The sequence below is a fragment of the Oncorhynchus kisutch genome, linkage group LG22 (assembly GCF_002021735.2).
Source record: "Oncorhynchus kisutch isolate 150728-3 linkage group LG22, Okis_V2, whole genome shotgun sequence".
In the NCBI taxonomy this organism is placed as follows: Eukaryota; Metazoa; Chordata; class Actinopteri; order Salmoniformes; family Salmonidae; genus Oncorhynchus; species Oncorhynchus kisutch.
The window spans coordinates 28,095,513-28,117,337 of NC_034195.2; the positions used below are offsets into that span (position 1 = coordinate 28,095,513).

At 43.8% G+C, this 21,825-nt stretch overlaps 1 long non-coding RNA gene across 1 annotated transcript; it reads right to left on the reverse strand.

The window, feature by feature from the left end:
* Window positions 1-12,948: 12,948 nt before the first annotated feature.
* Window positions 12,949-21,825, reverse strand: LOC109867611 (uncharacterized). Its single transcript, XR_002251834.2, has 3 exons — window positions 21,777-21,825; window positions 13,804-13,908; window positions 12,949-13,568 (listed from the first exon to the last, which is right to left on the reverse strand). It is a non-coding gene; the product is annotated as an uncharacterized LOC109867611 (long non-coding RNA).

Sequence of the window (21,825 nt, forward strand, 5' to 3'; positions counted from 1 at the left end):
AATAATGCTGTGTAGAACCCACTATCTCCAGTGGGTCTATCCTCTTATTGCCATGAACTTCATGATTGCAGTCTGATTAGGAAACCACTTTATTAGACCTGCAATCAAGTTCTGCAAAATGTCTGTTTGGCACACCAGCATGAAAAACTTCATGGCTCCAACATGATAACACTAATAACGATTTTTTTGTTGTTGTTTATATACAGTGCCCTCAAAGTATTCATACCCCTTGAATTACTCCACATTTTGTTGTTACAGCCTGAATTCTTAATGGGTTAAAAAATATATATTTTCACCCATCTACACACAATTTTTGCTCATTTATTGAAAATGAAATACAGAAATATCTCATTTAAATAAGTATTCACACCCTGAGTCAATAATTTGTAGAAACACCCTTGGCAGCGATTACAGCTGTCCTTCTGGGTAAGTCTCTAAGAGCTTTCCACACCTGGATTTTGCAACATTTGCTCATTGTTCTTTAAAGAATTCTTCAAGCTCCATTAAATTGGTTGTTGATTATTGCTAGACAACCATTTTCATGTAGATTTAAGTGAAAACTGTAACTCGGCCACTCCGTAACATTCACTGTCTTCTTGGTAAGCAACTCCAGTGTAAATTTGGCTTGTGTTTCCGGTTATTGTCCTGCCGAAGGGTAGAAAGCAGACAACCAAGTTTTCCTTTACGATTTTGCCTGTGCTTAGCGCCATTCTTTTTTTTTTATCGTGAAAAACTCCCCAGTCGTTAACGATTACAAGCATACCCATAACATGATGCAGCCATCACTATGCTTGTAAATATGGAGAGTGGTACTCAGTAATGTGTTGTATTGGATTTGCCCCAAACATGACACTTTGTAGTCAGGACAAAAAGTGAATTGCTTTGCCACATTTTTTTGCATTATTACTTTAGTATCTTGTTGCAAACAGGATACATGTTTTGGAATATTTTTATTCTGTACAGGTTTCCTTCTTTTCACTCTGTCAATTAGGTTAGTAACTGTAATGTTGTTGATCCATCCTCAGTTTTCTCCTATCACAGACATTAAACTCTAACGGTTTTAAAGTCACCGTTGGCCACATGATGAAATCCCTGTGTGGTTTCTTTCCTCTCTGGTAACAGAGGGAGCCTGTATCTTGTAGTGACTGGGTGTATTGATATGTCACCCAAAGTGTAATTAACAGTGGTGGAAAAAATAGCCAATTATAATAGACTTCATTAAAAGTAAAGATACCTTAATAGAAAATGACTCAAGTAAAATTAAAAATCACCCAGTAAACTTCTACTTGAGTAAATGTATGTGTTTTAAAATATACTTGAGTATCAAAAGTATAAATCGTTTCAAATTCTGAATATTAAGCAAACCAGACAGCACCATTTTCTTGTTTTTTAATTTACGGGATAGCCAGGGGCACGCTCCAAAGTGCAGACATAATTTACAAATGAAGCATGTATGGTAAGTGAGTCCGCCAGATCAGAGGCAGTAGGGATAACCAGGGAGGTTCTCTTGTGTGTGAATTGGACCATTTTCCTGTCCTCATAAGCATTCAAACGGTAACAAGTACTTTTGGGTGTCTAGGAAAATGTATGGAGTAAAAAGTATAATATTTTCTTAAGGAATGTAGTTAAAGTTCAGATACCCCAAAAAAACGACTTAAGTACTTTACACCACTGGTAATAAATAACTTCACCATGCTCAAAGGGATATTCATTGACTGCTTTTCTTTTTACCCATCTGACAATAGGTGCCCTTCTTTGGGAAGCATTGGAAAACCTCCCTGGTCTTTGTGGTTGAATCTGTGTTTGAAATTCAGGGCTCGACTGAGGGACCATAGAGATAATAAGGTAGAGATAAAGTAGCCATTCAAAAATGATCTTAAACACTATTATTGCACACAGAGTGAGTCCGTGCAACTTATTATGTGACTTGTTAAGCACATTTTTACTCCTGAACTTGTTTAGCCGTAAAAACGTAATTCCACGTTGACATTATTGTGTGTAGGCCAGTGACCAAAAGAATCTCAATGTAATAAATGTTCAATTCAGGCTGTAACAACATGTGGAAAAAGTTAAGGGGTGTGAATACATTCTGAAGGAAATTTATTTATTAGGGCTGTCGGATTAATCAGTTAACTCATTATGTATTGTATTACTTTTTGTAATTTCAGTGAACACATTTTTTGTGATTAACTGCATTGTCTAAAAGTGTTTAAAATACACTGAAAACATCCACAATTCATAGTCTATACATGTACTGTAAAAACAACAATGCAATGTCCAAACCAGGTGACATTGAGGTTAAAGAAAGAGTTCTTTATCAATTTACCTGATTTTGTAAACTGTTACTTTGGACACAATAAAGATGTCAATATTCTTGTAATTCTGAATTTGCGATTAATCACAGTAAATCCTGCGATTAACGAAATATCACTTGACAGCCCTAATATTTATGACCCCCCCCCCCCTCTCTCACACACTCATCACTTGCTCATACTCACTCACACGCTCACTTTTCTCTAGTCTTGACTAGGTCCATCCTAAGGTAAGTGTGGAAGCCTAGAGAGAAAGCCATTTGTTGGTGTTATAATATAGAAGTGGAGATCTTGCCCACTCATCTCTGCCAATCCTGCTCACTCGTGTATGGAGGCCAGCTGCACCTGGTAATAGTTTTGACGTCTGAGCTCTTACACAAGGGAGTATGTCATTAATATCCAGAGAACCTCTGAAGGGCCCCTGTAGGCGCTTAGAGGCTTGTGGACATCCAGCAATCCCAGGCACCCACACCAGGGAACTGTGACCCTCCAAATGTGTTACATTAACAGTGTGGAGTGTTTTTATTAGAGGGACTGTAGCTTGTGCCGTGCCTAATCCCCACAGCCTGGCAGCAATTTACTCCCTGCTTTGTTCTATGCTCAAGTTCACAGAGAAGGGGCCATGCCAAACCATGGCTAAACTGGGTGAAAATAGGTCAATGTTTCGCTTTCATTTATGTACACAGGTGATATTCATCAATGTGCAAGTAATTAGAGAGGGGCGTAAAGTATGTAGCACTTCATACACCTTCTAAAAGCAAATATTCTAATTTGACTGGACTATTGTCTGAATGCTTTTGTGTTGTTGACCAGATTACATAAGATAGTTCAGTCATGTTTCATTCTGTAAATTAAACTGAACTGACACAGAAATGACTGGTGATAGATGTATCCATAATTATAGTGCTAAGGAATGTCTTGGTAACATGTCTTACTGTCATTGCTGATGATTGACTGGAGATGGTACCAAGGGTTGAGCAGTGCAATCCCACAGCATTCTTCAGAGGTTTTATTTGTCAGGATGTTGCTAATTATATATTTTGAAATGGCTGAATATTAAACATTTATATTGGTCTCTGATGGTATTGCCTATTGAGTTATATTTCAAGACTAAACAGAATTAAAGGATCTATAAAATGAGAACAGCATGCAGTAAATTCTTGGGATAGAAGAAACCCATTGTCTGTGAATGGGCCCTTTCTGGTTTGCAGACTTTTCCTCATGAAAACTAGTCCAACATAAGTAAGGCTGAAGTTGGACTGAGTTCAGATAGAATCTGTCACGGTTCATGAATCCACTGCCTCCCTCTCTCTTTCTCTCTCTCTCTCTCTCTCTCTCTCTCTCTCCCGTGTTTGTGTGGGCGTGGTTCCCAATCTCGGCCTGATTGTCTGTGCCAGCTGGAATCACTTATCTTCCCTTTATATGTTCTGTAACCAGTGTTTCTTGTTGTCAGATCGTTGTTACTTCTCTGAGTTTGTGTCGTGTGTCCGTACTCATCTCTCACCGCCCTTGTGTGGATTATCTGCTGTGCTCCCTCCTACACATCCGGACACACTCCCCTGGATTTCTCAGCACGCTATCATCGGAAGATGCGCCCTAGTCCCTGGGTCGGATTCCATCTGAGTACAGTCAGTCTGTCCTGTTGCTGCTGTAAACTGTATTCATTAAACCATCGTTGCTTGCATCTTGCATCCGCCTCTGTATTGTCACAGAACGATCTGACCAGACCATGGATGCAGCGAGTTCAACGAGTCTGACCGAATTCATTTCCCGCAGTATCACGAGAATGGATCAACAAGAGGAGAACATCTCCAGCACAGGTCAGGCAGTACAAGCCCTTGTGACGCAGGTATCCCAGCTGACCCAACAATTACAACATCTGAGGGGTCTCGCTGCGCCACCTACACCGGCAGTTCAACCCGCCCCGCCAGAGCCGGATTCCCAGCTAGAGCCACGGCTACCGACACCAGAGGGTTATTCAGGTGATCCTGACTATTGCAGAGCTTTTCTTACGAGATGTTCCATGCAATTCTCGTTGCAGCCACGGACCTTCAACCGTGAACAGTCTAAGGTAGCATTCGTACTCACACTGCTATCAGGCAAAGCGGCTCTTTGGGGAACGGCGGTGTGGGCGAACCAGGACCCATGCTGCACCTCTTTCCAGACACTCTCCGAGGAGATGAGAAGGGTCTTCGATCGGGCCGTGGCGGGTAGGGAGGCGGCCAGACTACTCGCTGACCTTCGCCAAGGAGACCGTTCAGTATCGGAATACTCCATCCAATTCCGCACTCTGGCCGCAGAGTGTCAGTGGAACGAGGAGGCGCAGTGGGACATGTTCCTGCATGGGCTGGAGGACCGGATCCAGAAGGAGATTTATGTTCTGGACCTTCCCAGGAATTTAAATGGACTAGTGGAACTAGCCTTGAGGGTCGACGCTCGTCTGAGTCGTATTGGCCACCGAGCATGCCCTAACAGACCGTATAACGACACGGAGGGCTGGCATGCCAGCGGCGGGAACACGGCCAGTTCAGCCTCCGCTCACGAACCCATGCAGCTGGGGAGAGCTCGCCTCTCCCGGGAAGAGAGGGAGAGGCGGAGATCCCAAGGACTCTGTCTCTACTGTGGTAGAGCGGGCCACTTTATCCACTCCTGCCCGGTAAAAGATCAGGCCCGGTAGTAAGCATGAGGCTACTATCGGGTGGTGTCGCCACAGAGAAGACCTCATCATCTACTCTCCTCCCGGTAAGACTAAGATGGGCCACCCACACGCACGACACCCAAGCCTTACTGGATTCAGGAGCAGAGGGTAATTTCATGGACTTCAAGCTCGCTCACAAACTCCAGATTCCTATCACCTCACTCTCGCACAAGATATCCATCAACGCTCTCAATGGTCAAGAACTCCCTAACATTTCTCACACCACTGAACCTATCACACTCATCACTTCTGGCAATCACACTGAGACACTATCATTTCTACTCATGGACTCACCCCTTGCACCATTAGTTCTCGGCCACCCTTGGCTCACCCAACACAACCCCAGAGTTGACTGGGGTCATAACTCTATATCCATGTGGAGTAACAAGTGCCTTGAGTCCTGTTTGGTGTCTGCTTGTTCGTCTGTGTCTGATTCTGTGTTTCTAGAGGAGGCAGTGGATTTGTCTAACGTGCCCGTTGAATACCTCGACCTGAAGGAGGTGTTCAGTAAGTCCCGTGCTGCTTCTCTTCCTCCGCATCGTCCCTATGACTGTGCAATAGAATTATTGCCAGGTGAGTCTCCGCCTAAAGGCAAGTTATATTCACTCTCTGTTCCTGAGAGGGAGGCTATGGAGAGATACATCTCTGATTCTCTGGCATCTGGATTCATTCGTCCTTCCTCTTCTCCAGCGGGGGCCGGGTTCTTCTTTGTGGGGAAGAAGGACGGTTCTCTGCGTCCTTGCATTGATTACCGTGGGTTGAATAACATCACAGTGAAGAATACCTATCCCTTACCGTTGATGTCCTCAGCCTTTGAAAGGTTACAGGGAGCATCCGTGTTCACTAAGTTGGATTTACGGAATGCATATCATTTGGTTCGCATAAGGGGGGGGGACGAATGGAAGACCGCGTTTAACACCCCCAGAGGGCACTTCGAATATTTGGTCATGCCTTTTGGGCTATCCAACTCCCCAGCGGTTTTCCAGGCACTCGTCAATGACGTGCTGAGAGATATGATTGATCAGTTCATATATGTTTACCTGGATGACATACTGATTTTTTCTTCTTCTCTCCAGGAACACGTTCAGCACGTCAGACGAGTGCTTCAGAGGTTGTTGGAGAATGGACTTTTTGTCAAGGCGGAGAAATGCATTTTTCATGCACAATCCGTTCCATTCCTAGGTTACATCGTCTCGACTGAAGGTATTCGCATGGATCCTGACAAGGTTAAGGCTGTGGTGGATTGGCCAAGCCCAGATTCCCGTAAGGCCCTACAGAGGTTTCTGGGATTCGCCAATTTCTACCGGCGTTTCGTTCGCAACTTTAGCCAGATAGTCGCTCCTCTTACCGCCTTAACCTCCCCCAGAGTGACGTTCAGGTGGTCCGATACAGCCGAGGCTGCATTCACCAAACTCAAGAGCCGCTTTGTTTCGGCTCCCATCCTCATAGCTCCCGATCCCTCGCGTCAGTTCGTGGTGGAGGTGGACGCTTCAGAGGTGGGGGTAGGTGCGGTACTTTCCCAACGTTCCTCTTCTGACGACAAGATGCACCCTTGCGCGTTCCTTTCCCATCGGTTATCACCTGCGGAACGCAACTACGACATTGGCAACAGAGAGTTGTTGGCAGTGAAGTTAGCACTGGAGGAGTGGCGCCATTGGTTAGAGGGTTCGGGGGTACCTTTTATAGTTTGGACCGATCACAAGAATTTAGAATATATCAGAACCGCCAAGCGACTCAACTCCAGGCAGGCGCGGTGGGCACTCTTTTTCGGACGTTTTGACTTCTCTCTCTCGTATCGCCCGGGTTCCAAGAATGTCAAACCCGATTCCCTTTCTCGCATTTTTGACCATTCCGAACGCCCATCCACTCCCGAGTGCATCCTACCCGGGACCCTAGTGGTCTCCACACTCACATGGGAGGTTGAATCGAGGGTGAAAACGGCCTTAGAAGGGGTAACGCCTCCGCCCGGTTGCCCGCCTAATCGGTTGTTTGTGCCGGAGGGGTGTCGGTCCGATGTTATTCGGTGGGGACATTGCTCCAACGTAGCGTGTCATCCAGGAGTCAGCCGCACTAGCTTTTTGGTTAAGCAACGCTTTTGGTGGCCACTGATGGCTCGTGACATTCACAGTTTTGTCTTGGCTTGCTCGGTTTGTGCCACTGGGAAGACTTCTAATCGACCCCCAGATGGGTTACTCCAACCGCTGTCGGTCCCTTCGAGACCCTGGTCCCACATCGCGCTAGATTTTGTTACCGCCCTCCCGCCCTCCCAGGGCAAGACGGTGGTTTTGACCGTGGTGGACCGGTTCTCGAAGGCGGCTCATTTTATTCCCTTGCCTAAATTACCATCTGCCAAGGAGACAGCGGTAACTGTCGTGGATCACGTCTTTCGCTTACATGGCCTGCCGATGGACGTAGTTTCTGACAGGGGGCCCCAATTTGTGTCCAAGTTTTGGCAAGAGTTTTGTAGGTTACTGGGAGCGAGTGTCAGCCTGTCTTCAGGGTTTCATCCCCAGAGCAACGGTCAAACGGAGAGGGCCAACCAAGATTTGGAGAGAGTGTTGCGATGTTTGGTTTCTAAGAATCCCTCTTCCTGGAGTCAACAACTCTCTATGGTTGAGTACGCTCACAATTCGTTGCCAGTGGCAGCCACGGGTCTCTCTCCGTTTGAGTGTAGTTTAGGTTACCAGCCACCTATCTTTCCCAGTACGGAGTCCGAGGTCACTGTTCCCTCCGCTCACGCTTTCATCCAGAGGTGCCGTCACGCATGGAGCAGAGCCCGTGAGACTCTTCTCCGGGTGGGGGAGCGCACCAAGGCTAAGGCCGATCGCCACCGGTCGAAGCCTCCGGTATACGTCGTTGGCCAAAGAGTGTGGCTTTCTACTAAGAACATTCCACTCCGATCCGTTTCGAACAAGCTTGCCCCCAAATTTATCGGCCCGTTCAAAGTCATCAGGATCATTAGTCCGGTGGCGGTCCGGCTCAAGCTTCCTCCGGCGTATAGGAGAATTCATCCTACCTTTCATGTGTCTAAAATAAAACCTGTGTTTCAGGCACGCATTAACCCGCCGGTCCCGGTTCCCCCGCCGCCACGACTTGTTGATGGGGAACCCACCTTTTCTGTCAATCGTATTTTGGACTCTAGAAGGAGGGGACGCGGATTCCAGTACCTGGTGGACTGGGAGGGTTACGGCCCGGAGGAGAGAAGTTGGGTACCTGCTAGGGACATTCTGGATCACTCCCTTATCGATGATTTCAATCGACAGGTAAATTCGCCTGGGAACGCCAAGAGGCGTTCCTAGGGGGGGGGGTATTGTCACGGTTCATGAATCCACTGCCTCCCTCTCTCTTTCTCTCTCTCTCTCTCTCTCTCTCTCTCTCTCTCCCGTGTTTGTGTGGGCGTGGTTCCCAATCTCGGCCTGATTGTCTGTGCCAGCTGGAATCACTTATCTTCCCTTTATATGTTCTGTAACCAGTGTTTCTTGTTGTCAGATCGTTGTTACTTCTCTGAGTTTGTGTCGTGTGTCCGTACTCATCTCTCACCGCCCTTGTGTGGATTATCTGCTGTGCTCCCTCCTACACATCCGGACACACTCCCCTGGATTTCTCAGCACGCTATCATCGGAAGATGCGCCCTAGTCCCTGGGTCGGATTCCATCTGAGTACAGTCAGTCTGTCCTGTTGCTGCTGTAAACTGTATTCATTAAACCATCGTTGCTTGCATCTTGCATCCGCCTCTGTATTGTCACAGAATCATGCATTTTTTTCATTTACAGTATATTCATACTGAAGCAGTAACTGCTCTGATTCTACTCCTGCTGTAGAAACTGGAGAGAGGAAGCATAGAGTTAGAAAAATGTTTTGCATGTCAGGAAAGGAATTTTTTGGGGTTTAAGCTATGCTTTTTTCAACATCTCTGGGGCCCTACAGACATTGATGTTATATAGACTGTTAAAGTGTAGGCACTGACGCTCTGAGTATGTGGAGTGAAATCAATGTTGAATGTGAAACTTAAAAGAAAATCTAAAGCTAACCGAACAGACAAAAGAGCTGAAACCATTCTTAGGTAAAATGCAATGTAGCCAATGTTTAGATATTGGTTATTTTTGTCAGGATGTTCGATTAAACACAGCCCAGAGCCTGGAGCACAAGAATGGTGGTGTAATGGTTTATTTGAACTGTATCCCCAAACCAAGTCGCAGGTTATATGTTATGGTAAAAGCCCCTGACAAGTCATGAAAAAATTCTCTCCTGAAGTCTTTTTTTCTGGCCTTGTCTGTTTCAATTATGTTTTTACAGCTGGTTTCCCAACTTCGTTTTGTATTTTCTTCTTTCTCATTTGAAAGTGTCTGCCTCTGCTTAATGTTACAATGCTCTGTTATCTTTGACAATGCTCTTAGAAACAATATCATTAAGCATTTAAAATGGGCCTTTCTCTACCTATAGCACATTACAAATAGCTAAGTGATGTCTTGCCTAAGTCAGAGTGAGGCCATTGTGAGCCTTCAGAGAATGGAGGACTTTAAAACACGTTTCGTCTTCTTGTGTGGACTAAATGGAATATGCTTGGAGAGGTATTGCTCTTTAATATAAACGCAGGTGACAGCAGCTAATGGATGAGTGAGAGGATTCTCCTTTGCAGCGCTGCACATTACTATTTTAGGCCATCAATGGGGGGGGCTCGCCCAACATCCTGTCTTTCACTCACCAAACGTACAACAAGAGTCTTCTCAAGATTACAGAACATAGTTCAGAACAGGGGTTTCATAAAATGGGGCGCTGTCTATGTTCCACATTTTGATCATCTCACAGTTTCTCTCTCTTTTCCAAAATTGTAGAGTAATGAATGTGATGTGTGGTATTGACATGACAAGCCATTACATCTTTCGGTTATACAGCACTATTTGTTAAGTGTTTTTGACGGAGAGACCTGCACTGAACTGTATGTATGGCTGAATATCACTCCACAGAGCACCGTTTGGCCTAAATACAGCATACTATAGGAAGACATTTTGACATGGCTGGAAGAGGAGAGTAATGTCCTTCAAGAAGGAAATCTCCCTTTGAGTGACAGGCACTGGAAAAAATATATAATAATACACTACAGTGTCTTCAGAAAGTATTCATACCCCTTGAATTACTCCACATTTTGTTGTTACAGCCTGAATTCTTAATGGATTAAATTTATATATATTATATTTTCACCTATCTACACACAATTTTTGCACATTTATTGAAAATGAAATACAGAAATATGTCATTTAAATAACTATTCACACCTGAGTAAATACTTTGTAGAAACACCTTTGACAGTGATTACAGCTGTCCTTCTGGGTAATTCTTTAAGAGCTTTCCACAACTGGATTGTGCAACATTTGCCCATTTTTTATTATTTACAAAACTCTTCAAGCTCTGAAATCGGTTGGTGATCATTGCTAGACAACCATTTTCAGGTCTTTCCATATATTTTCAAGTAGATTTAATTCAAAACTGTAGCTCAGCCACTCAAGAACATTCACTGTCTTCTTGGTAAGCAACTTGGAGATTTGGCCATGTGTTTTAGGTTATTGTCCTGCTGAAAGGGGAATTCATCTCCCAGTGTCTGGTGGAAAGCAGACTGATCCAGGGTTGCCTTTGATCAATGGAAACAGAATGCACCTGAGCTCAATTACTTTGCTCTGTTCATCTTTACTTCGAGCCTGACTAGTCTCCCAGTCCCTGGATGGTGCCAGGTTTACTCCAAGTGGCTGTCATGTGTTTTTTACTTGCCACTCTACCGTAAAGGCCTGATTTGGTGGAGTGCTGCAAAGATGGTTGTCCTTCTGGAAGGTTCTCTCATCTCCACAGAGGAACTCTGGAGCTCTGTCAAAGTGGCCATTGGGTTCTTGGTCCCCTCCCTGGCCCTTCTCCCCCAATTGCTCATTTTGCCTGGGCGGCCAGCTCTAGGAAGAGTCTTGGTGGTTCCAAATTTCTTCCATTTAAGAATGATGGAGGCCTCTGTGTTCTTGGGGACTTCCAATGCTGCAGACATTTCTTAGTACCTTTCCCCAGATCTGTGCCTCGACACAATCCTGTCTCTGAGCTCTACGGACAGTTCCTTCGACCTCATGGCTCGTAGACAGGTGTGTGCCTTTCCAAACATGTCCAATCAATTGAATTTACCACAGGTGGATTCCAATCAAGTTGTAGAAATACTACCTCAAGGATGATCAATGGATACAGAATGCACCTGAGCTCAATTTAGAGTCTCATAGCAAAAGAGTCTGAATGCTTACAGTTGAAGTCGGAAGTTTACATACACCTAGGTTGGAGTCATTAAAACTTGTTTTTCAACCACTCCACAAATGCCTTTTTAACAAACTATAGTTTTGGCAAGTCGGTTAGGACATCTACTTTGTGTATGACACAAAGGAATTTTTCCAACAATTGTTTACAGACAGATTATTTCACTTATAATTCACTGTAAAATTGTATCACAATTCCAGTGGGTCAGTAGTTTACATACACTAAGTTGACTGTGCCTTTAAACAGCTTGGAAAATTCTAGAAAATGGTGTCATGGCTTTAGACGATTCTGATAGGCTAATTGACAGTCAATTGGAGGTGTACCTGTGGATGTATTTCAAGGCATACCTTCAAACTCAGTGCCTCTTTGCTTGACATCATGGGAAAATCAAAAGAAATCAGCCAAGACCTCAGAAAAAACATTGTAGATCTCCACAAGTCTGGTTCATCCTTGGGAGCAATTTCCAAATGCCTGAAGGTACAATGTTCATCTGTATAAACAACAGTACGCAAGTATAAACACCATGGAACCACGCAGCTGTCATACTGCTCAGGAACGAGCCGCGTTCTGTCTCCTAGAGATGAACGTACTTTGATGTGAAAAGTGCAAATCAATCCCGGAACAACAGCAAAGGCCCTTGCGAAGATGCTGGAGGAAACGGGTACAGACGTATCTTTATCCACAGTAAAACAAGTCCTATATCGACATGACCTGAAAGGCTGCTCAGCAAGGAAGAAGCTACTGCTCCAAAACGCCATAAAAATGCCAGACTACGGTTTGCAACTGCACATGGGGACAAAGATCATACTTTTTGTAGAAATGTCCTCTGGTCTGATGAAACAAAAATAGAACTGTTTGGCCATAATGACCTTCGTTATGTTTGGAGAAAAAAGGGGGATGCTTGTAAGCTGAAGAACACCATCCCAACCGTGAAGCATGGGGGTGGCAGTACCATGTTGTGGGGGGTGCTTTGCTGCAGGAGGGACTCGTGCACTTCACAAAATAGATGGTATCATGAGGGAGGAAAATTATGTGGATATATTGAAGCAACATCTCAAGACGTCAGTCAGGAAGTTAGTTTGGTCGCAAATGCGTCTTCCAAATGGACAATGATCCCAAGCATACTTCCAAAGTTGTGACAAAATGGCTTAAGGACAAAGTCAAGGTATTGAAGTGGCCATCACAAAGCCCTGACCTCAACCCTATAGAAAATGTGTGTGCAGAACCTGAAAAAGCATGTGTGAGCAAGGAGGCCTACAAAACTGACTCAGTTACACCAGCTCTGTCAGGAGGAATGGGCCAAAATTCACCCAACTTATTGTGGGAAGCTTGTGGAAGGCTACCTGAAATGTTTGACCCAAGTTAAACAATTTAAAGGCAATGCTACCAAATACTAATTGAGTGTATGTAAACTTCTGACCTTTCGGGAAAGTGATGAAATAAAAAAAAACGTAAATAAATAATTCTCTACTATTATTCTGATATTTCACATTCTTAAAATAAAGTGGTGATCCTAACTGACCTAAAACAGGGATTTTTTACTTGGATTAAATGTCAGGAATTGTGAAAAACTTAATTTAAATGTATTTGGCTAAGGTGTATGTAAACTTCTGACTTCAACTGTATGTAAATAAGGTATTTCTGTTTTAAAAGTTTTATACACTTGCAAACATTTCTAAAAGTATGTTTTCACTTTGTCATTATGGGGTATTGTGTCGATTGATGAGAATTTTTACATATAAAAAAAAGTAATCCGTTTTAGAATAAGGCTGTGACATAACAAAATGTGAAAAAGTGCAGGGGTATGAATACTTTCCCAATGCACTGTATGTGTACATGTTTTCTAAACCATACTCCAGAATTTACTCTAAGGTGCCACGTGTCATGGCAGCATCCTGGAAAGACACTTGACCAGCTGGTGTGAGGAAGTAGTCCTTGAGGTTTTTGCGCACGTATATAGCAACTCTGGTTGCCCTGTCTGCCGACATGTTTTTTGGGTCCATAAAACTAGTGTCCACTTGTACCACCTGTCTCCACTCTTCTGGATGCAGGTCCCCGGTGGGTGTGGAGTGGACAACAAACGTGGGGTTGATGACTCTCTTGTCAGTGTTTGTAGTGGAAATTGAATTATAGATGGCCACACAGACCTTCATAATGGTCTCAGGTTTCTCTGGGGCAACCTCAAGGGCTTCTCCCAGGATCCTCCATCTTGCAGGAAGGATCCCAAAGCAGAGCTCTGAAATTCTTCTGGCTCTTGAGTGGTGGTAGTTGTAGATCTGCTTGGTGTTGTCCAGACCAGAATAAAATAAGTGTTTCCATTAGTTTTCCAACAGGAAAATGAAGGCTATCAAATGTGTCCTGTAACAACTGTGTAGCCTAAGCTTTGGCCTTAGGCCCCCATCCTCTTACTGGGATGCCAGATCACTTTTATGTGAGGTATATAATTACAATGTCTATATAGGTATAATTTTCACATCATATGTATAGTCACATGTTTTTAGAGTATCTTACCTGGATATGGTCGCATCAGGTTTACCATCAGCCTCGTCTCCCACAAAGACATGTGGGCTCGGTGTTTGGGCAAGCACTCTGGCCTTGGTAGCGGCAGCTGGCCTGCTATGAATTGGGAGCAGAAATTGCTTCATGAGAAGATTCCTGCATCTCCTTCCTGACTATGTGCCTACGTCAATCATGGTGAAGCCCATTTTTCCACGGAGGGATAAGCAATAAAATCCCTCTTCAGGACATGCCAGATAGCTTGGCACAATTTCATGACGATGGCACAAATTCTCGAGATTCCTAGCTTATAACTTTGCTGCGTGCTGCCACTCGCCAAAAACCAAAGGGTCACAGACAGCCTTCCTGTAGCAATTACAGGCAAGCTGTGAGTTCTTTCCTGCGAGATGTGAGGGGCAAGCCGCTGAAGAAAGTATTTAAAATGTCTTTCCTAGTCGATGCTTCGCATAGGTTGGACAAAAGATGAGTATTCCCCCATTGTCCCCTCTTGTAGTGTTCAGTGGACGAGCTCGCCATTTTCTGTCGTTTTTTTTCTTCTCCTCCTTAGTAGTAAGAGCAGTTCAAGCTCTTGCTGTTCAAACACTAGCAATTGCAGTTCATAGACATACATGTTTGCTTCTGTTTCTGTGGCTAAAATGTAGCGTCGTAAAAGATAGAACACCAGCCTAGCCTAACATGTAGCTAGCTAGCTAGTATTTGTAAACAGGCATATAGCACCGGATCTGGAAGTTCAAATGTCGTCCCTAGCTAGTTAAAAAGAGTGCCTCGACCCCTCTTGCCTGGTAAACTAATCTAGCTCCCCAAGCCCCCTAGTGGATAAACACTACACAAGGTGGACTTCCTCTCTGGCTGGAACGCAACGAAAAGAGTCGGCTGCTCCAAAAAAAAAGTCCACCCACTAAAAGGCCTGCGCATAGATCTACGCGCGTAAACCGTGTAGCCACCTTTAGCAGCACCCAGTCTCCTGCTCTGTGACGGTAATGGATGCCTCTCTTCGTCTTAGGCACGGCAGCTCCTTTAGAGGAGGAGTGTAAGAAAGAGACAGCATTTCTGAGTCAGCAGGGCAGGAAGAGCTGAGCTATATTGGGCCAAAGCTATGAAGCTCAAACCTTCAGGGGCTAATTTTGGACACCTCTAAAAACTAAGGAGGTAATGTAAATGTATCTGCTGCAGCTGGTCTCAAATAAATAATAGCGCCTATAACAGCCAACCCATACTGAGCCTAATACCAAACCTTATTTTTTTTATTAACCTTTATTTAACTAGGCAAGTCAGTTAAGAACAAATTCTTATTTACAATGCAGCAAAATGCCTCCTGCATGGGACGTGGAATGAGATTAAAAATAAAAATAAATTAAATAAAAATATTGGACAAAACACACATCACGACCAGAGAGAGAGCACAACACTACATAAAGAAAGAACTAAGACAACAACATAGCATGGCAGCAACACATGACAACACTGCATGACAGCAACATAACATGACAACAACATGGTAGCAACACAACATGGCAGGAGCACAACATGATAGCAGCACAAAACAGGGTACAAACATTATTGGGCACAGACAACAGCACAAAGGGCAAGAAGTTAGAGACAGCAATACATCACGCAAAGGAGCCACAACTGTCAGTAAGAGTGTCCATAATTGAGTCTTTGAATGAAGAGATTGAGATAAAACTGTCCAGTTTGAGTGTTTGTTGCAGCTCGTTCCAGTCGCTAGCTGCAGAGAACTGAAAAGACGAGTGACCCAGGGATGTGTGTGCTTTGGGGACCTTTAACAGTATGTGACTGGCAGATTGGGTGTTGTATGTGGAGGATGCAGTAGATATCTCAGATAAGGGGAGAGTGAGGCCTATACAGAGGTTTACAGAGATGACCAGTTTACAGAAGAGTATATAGAGTGCAGTGATGTGTCCTATAAGGAGAATTGGTGGGAAATCTGATGGTCGAATGGTAAAGAACATCTAGCCGCTCGAGAGCACCCTTACCTGCTGATCTATAAATTACATCTCCGTAATCTAGGATGGGTAGGATGGTCATCTAAATCAGGGTTAGTTTGGCAGCTGGGGTGAAAGAGGAACAATTACGATAGAGGAAACCAAGTCTAGATTTAACTTTAGCCTGCAGCTTTGATATGTGCTGAGAGAAGGACAGTGTACTGTCTAGCCATATTCCCAAGTACTTGTATGAGGTGACTTCCTCAAACTCTAAACCCTAAGAGGTAGTAATCACACCTGTGGGGAGAGGTGCATTCTTCTTACCAAACCACATGCCCTTTTTTGTTGGAGGTGTTCAGAACAAGGTTAAGGGTAGAGAAAGCTTGTTGGACACTAACATGAGGTGGGATAGTTCAGCTGGTATCTGATACAGACACATGATGGTGAGCAGTCGGAGAGCTCTGTCTCAAACTGTGCTGCTGCAGACTGAAACCGAGCCGCAGTGTCCCCAGGGATTTAAGCTGTCTCAAATGAAATGTAACACTCATCCCTCCGTCCCTTCCCCTTCTGGAAACTTTGCAGTGCACACTAGATGAGAGCCCAAATTGGCTGCACACAAACGTCCTGGCAGGGCTACTTTTTTCTCTCAATTCCATTGCTTCCCCTCCATGTATAAAAGCTGAATAAACAGTTACTCTGGATACTCTCTTGACTGATGCCATTTTTCATGAGGGTTTAAACTGTGTTGAACCAGAGTGATTAATCGATGTGGCTAAACTCTACTCTCTATTACTCTGAGAGCTTGGCTGTCCATTCTTCCGGTGTACTGTTCACCCAGCAGCTCTGGTTGCAGAGACTAAACCAGAGACTGGGCTTTGAGGGAGTGGGATCCTGGGATAGCAAGCTCCAAGAGTTGTACGCCCTTTCCCAGTTTCTTTAATGTGACTCGTGATATGAATGTTCCTCTCAGCATCCGCAGGAGATAATGACAATAATCATATGCTGTTATCTCTAACAGTGTGGCCTCAGGGCAGGGGTCACTCAGACCACACCACCACTGGATGTCTATTGATTCTCACATCTATGCATTCAGACAGTTGTTTGATTACTTTTCCCATCTGCTCTACCTGATGGGGAAGTCTAAATGTGACGGGAAAACAGTCACAGCATCTGAACCAACACAGACAGGGTCACAGCCATGCTTTGGTATGAGCAGCAGACAGTTACTATAGAGTTGAGGGTTCCTGCAGAATTCCTTACTGTAGGGAGACTGCTGGGTCAGGTTTTAGTATGAACACTCTGTCAGCCTTTCACCAGTCACTCAAAACCACACTGGAATGTATCATTGCCATAGATTCCCGCGCAAGCTCCAAATGACCGTTTTACCTTAACTTTAAAAGTAATTTTGGGGTTTGGAGTTCATTCACAAAATCTAGTTTAAAACCCCTACTGGTGGATTTAATTTTAGAAATGTTATTTAATAATGAAAAAGGACATTTCACATTTTGGGGAGATGATGCACACAGTAATACAAACTGGCCCAGATTTTAATTTGAGAGCTGATCAGATGGGCTATGCCAATCTATGAACAGTATGTACTGGCCATACTGCTCAATGTGACAATAGATTGCCATTATTCCAGATTAACTATGCAATAATACATTTGTATCATATATGTATGTACAGCATAGAATATTGGCAGAAAAGTGGTTCAGTAAGTATTCCATAACAAACCCTTATAAGACCCAAACCCTTTGGGATTCGCTTCCCTTTTACGTTGCTTTTTCATCTGTCTCTCTCTGTTCCAGTAGGTTATTACACAAGGAGGAGAGTATTGGAGAAGAACAGTGGCTCATTTGTAAGTGCATACCGAAGGGTTTTATAGCTCTGTGGAATGGAAAAAAATATCAAGTAGGACTTAGACCTCACAAAAAGGCTCTCCAACCGAGCCCTCCACTTCATACACAGAGGCTACAGCACAAGAGACTCCATATATGGACACGTATGGAAGTGTCTCTGTGTGTGTAGACATGGAAAGTTCTGACCTTCTGACATTAAGGGCTAAATCATTTAGGCAACAAGATGCTAGGCTACAAACTGCATAAATGCAAAACTTGGAGTGTGAAGATATTCGTAAGGGGGTCAACCACTCAGAACGGGAAATTGTCAACACAAGAACACTCAATGAACAGTGGGTTTTCAGTTCAACGACTTGTAAAGATCTCCCCCATATCAGTAGCTTTCAACATCCTCTGATCCATGGAGGGAGAATTCCTGACCAGGACACGGCCCTGATGATGCTGGTAAGGAATCTCTTATCTGAAACTTGGAGAAATTCAAGCTGCCAGTAAACAGTCATTTACTTTCTCCTCCCCCTTGTTGGCTTCCCCATTGGTATGTGCAAAAAAGCACAGTCAAAGTGCAAAATACAATGACCCCCAAGTTCTATTTTTTAAACTAATTTGAACAGGTCTACATGAATATCTGCCATAAGCAAGCCCAAGTTAGTGTTTCAAAATGTATTGATAGGGCTGATATTGATATTAAAAAACTTTTAGGCTTGTAGAACTTCTATTTTGTATTTGGGTTAAATTGTTGTATTAGCACCCCCTATGACTTAGAAATTAATCATGGTGCCCCCCCCCTCATTTATTTCCCCCTCTTCATGACAGAGCTGCATCAGATATGCCTGACATTCCTCCCTGTGTGTCTTCCCAGATGTGGAGGGGGAACACAAACAAACGCTTTGGGAAGAGTCCTGGCTAGCCCACAAATACTCCATCATTATGGCTACCACCCGCAGTGGTCGTTTTGGAGCAGAAAAAAGGACATTCTTCACATGGGTTTCTTTACCTCAAGTTCATGTTCTCTTTCCATATACTCCCAGTTAGCACATTTCGCTCCTTGGAAGCTGTGGGAATGTACGTTTTTGGTTTACCACTGGCCCTGGGAACAAAGCCATAAGTTTCCTGACCGGTAAAACAGAATGTTCTGAAGTGAACATTTCACCTGTTATGGGAACATACATTTGTAGGTTGCAGGGAGGTTCTGAGAATGTTTTGCTATGGTTCCCTGAAAGTTTCACTAAAGTTCTCAGAATGTTCTCAGAACACTGCTAGTTTAAGTTAACTGTTTTGAACTCCAAACACAGATAACACACATGGAAATGAATTTGCTTGAGCATTAATCACACAAGCACATACATTTTTTTGTGACACGGTGTCAGTGAGATTCAAACCTAAACTCAGCCAAAAAAAAGTTATGTCCTCTCACTGTCAATTGCGTTTATTTTCAGCAAACTTAACATGTGTAAATATTTGTATGAACATAACAAGATTCAACAACTGAGACAGAAACTGAACAAGTTCCCCAGACATGTGACTAACAGAAATGGAATAATGTGTTCCTGAACAAAGATGGGGGGTCAAAATCAAAAGTAACAGTCAGTATCTGGTGTGGCCACCAGCTGCATTAAGTGCTGCTCCTCGTGGATTGCACCAGATTTGCCAGTTATTGTTGTGAGATGTTACCCCACTCTTCCACCAAGGCACCTGCAAGTTCCCGGACATTTCTGGGGGGAATGTTCCTATCCTTCACCCTCCGATCAAACAGGTCCCAGACGTTCTCAATGGGATTGAGATCCGGGCTCTTCACTGGCCATGGCAGAACACTGACATTCCTGTCTTGCAGGAAATCACGCATAGAACGAGCAGTATGGCTGGTGGCATTGTCATGCTAGAGGGTCATGTCAGGATGAGCTTGCAGGAAGGGTACCACACGAGAGAGGAGGATGTCTTCCCTGTAACGCACAGTGTTGAGATTGCCTGCAATGACAACAAGCTCAATCCAATGATGCTGTGACACACCGCCCCAGACCATGACGGACCCTGCACCTCCAAATTGATCCCGCTCCAGAGTACAGGCCTCGGTTTAACACTAATTTCTTTGACAATAAATGCGAATCCAACCATCACCTCTGGTGAGACAAAACCGCGACTGTTCAGTGAAGAGCACTTTGTGCCAGTCCTGTCTGGTCCAGGGACAGTGGGTTTGTGCCTGTAGGCGACGTTGTTGCCGGTGATGTCTGGTGAAGATCTGCTTTACAACAGGCCTACAAGTCCTCAGTCCAGCCTCTCTCAGCCTATTGCGGACAGTCTGAGCACTGATGGAGGGATTGTGCGTTCATTGTGTAACTTGGGCCGTTGTTGTTGCCATCCTGTACCTGCCCCGCAGGTGTGATATTCGGATGTACCGATCCTGTGCAGGTGTTGTTACATGTGGTCTGCCACTGCGAGGACAATCAGCTGTCCGTCCTGTCTCCCTGTAGTGTTGTCTTAGGTGTCTCACAGTACGGACATTGCAATTTATTGCCCTGGCCACATCTGCAGTCCTCATGCCTCCTTACAGCATGCCTAAGGCACGTTCACACAGATGAGCAGGGACCATGGGCATCTTTCTTTTGGTGTTTTTCAGAGTCAGTAGAAAGGTCCCCTTAGTGTCCTAGTTTTTCATAACTGTGACCTTAATTGCCTACAGTCTGTAAGCTATTAGTGTCTTAACAACCGTTCCACAGGTGCGTGTTCATTAATTGGTTATGGTTCATTGAACTAGCTTGGGAAACAGTGTTTAAACCCTTTACAATGAAGATTTGTGAAGTTATATGGATTTTTACGAATTCTCTTTGAAAGACAGGGTCCCCACAAATGGACCTTCCTTTTTTTTTTTGCTGAGTTTGTGATGTTCTGTTCTCCATCCATGGAATTAGTCCACTGTGCCACCTGGATGGAACTAGCATGCAATGTTTTTTTACTCATACAAAGCTGTTCATTTTAGCCTATTCAAAGAAACCCTTTTTCAAAGGAAACAAGTAATCATTAAGATCAGGTGTGGCAAATTAGTGGGCTCGGCCAAGACACCTGAACAAACTTAACAAGATAGAGCAGGGGCAGGCAACCCTTTTCCTGGAGTGCACCAACTTGACCAACAGCTAATTTGTCAGTTCAGTGATTGCCTAAATTCAAAGCACCTGGTCTTCCAGGTTGGGAAAATCAAAAACAGGGTTACCTATGCCTGAGGTAAAGGATAGAGAGTTTATTTATTTTAAATGATGCTGAGAACCTATTGTATATATATTTTTATAACATTCTTAGAACGTTCTCTGAGTGTTACTAAAGTTTTCTTGTGGTTTTTATGAAAGATTTTCTTAACATTCTCGGAACAATTTGAGAACACGACTTTAAATAGAACCATGAGGAAATCTGTAGGAAATGTTATGCTGAAGTACTGAAAATCCCACAGAATAATTATATTTCTTAACATTCTCTGAACTATTTCAGAACATTCCCAATGTCAAACCAGTTGGAGAACACTCCTAGAACATTACCGACATTGAAATGAAATGTTAAATTAAATGTTTGAACTTTTAGGAAAATTCTGTTAAAGTAATGAAATACCAAAAAATGTTGCCTAGTTCCTTAAGTGCTAGCTGGGCTCTCTGTGTCCGTTTGAAGTGTATTGGAGGTTAGTTGTAGGCTCATTACTTACTCTAGACAACATATGAGTTTGAATTAAAACAGAAAATCAAAATACATGTTTCTTTATTTCAACTGTGACAGATTGATTTGTACCTCAGCACAGAGTCAGCCCTAAAAACAGGATATGAACTTCAACCTTACAAGCTGAAATATGTCAACTGAGTTTGGTACACAGATCAACCTAAGACAAAAAATAATGTTGTTGACTTTGAGGTTAGCCTTGATGGTTTGTGCTACTTGGAAATGTTCTTCAGTGGCAGACAGGAACTCCAGTGAGGACAAAGAGGGTGCCCCATTCCTGGCCCACACAAGACTTACCCAGGCAAGACACATAGAGAGGGACTTTCACTGCTCAAACTATCAAAATAAACCTCATATAGCGAAAGGTGGAATTCTGTGCAGCTTTAGTGCGGCACCTCTAGCTGAAAGGTGACCTCCCCCACCCCTGAGTCTCTAATTTCTTAGTTAAGAAAGTGAAAATGTACTGTACCTGGTCGTGAAGGCATTGGCTGTGGCTAGATGTTGGTCTATGCTAATTT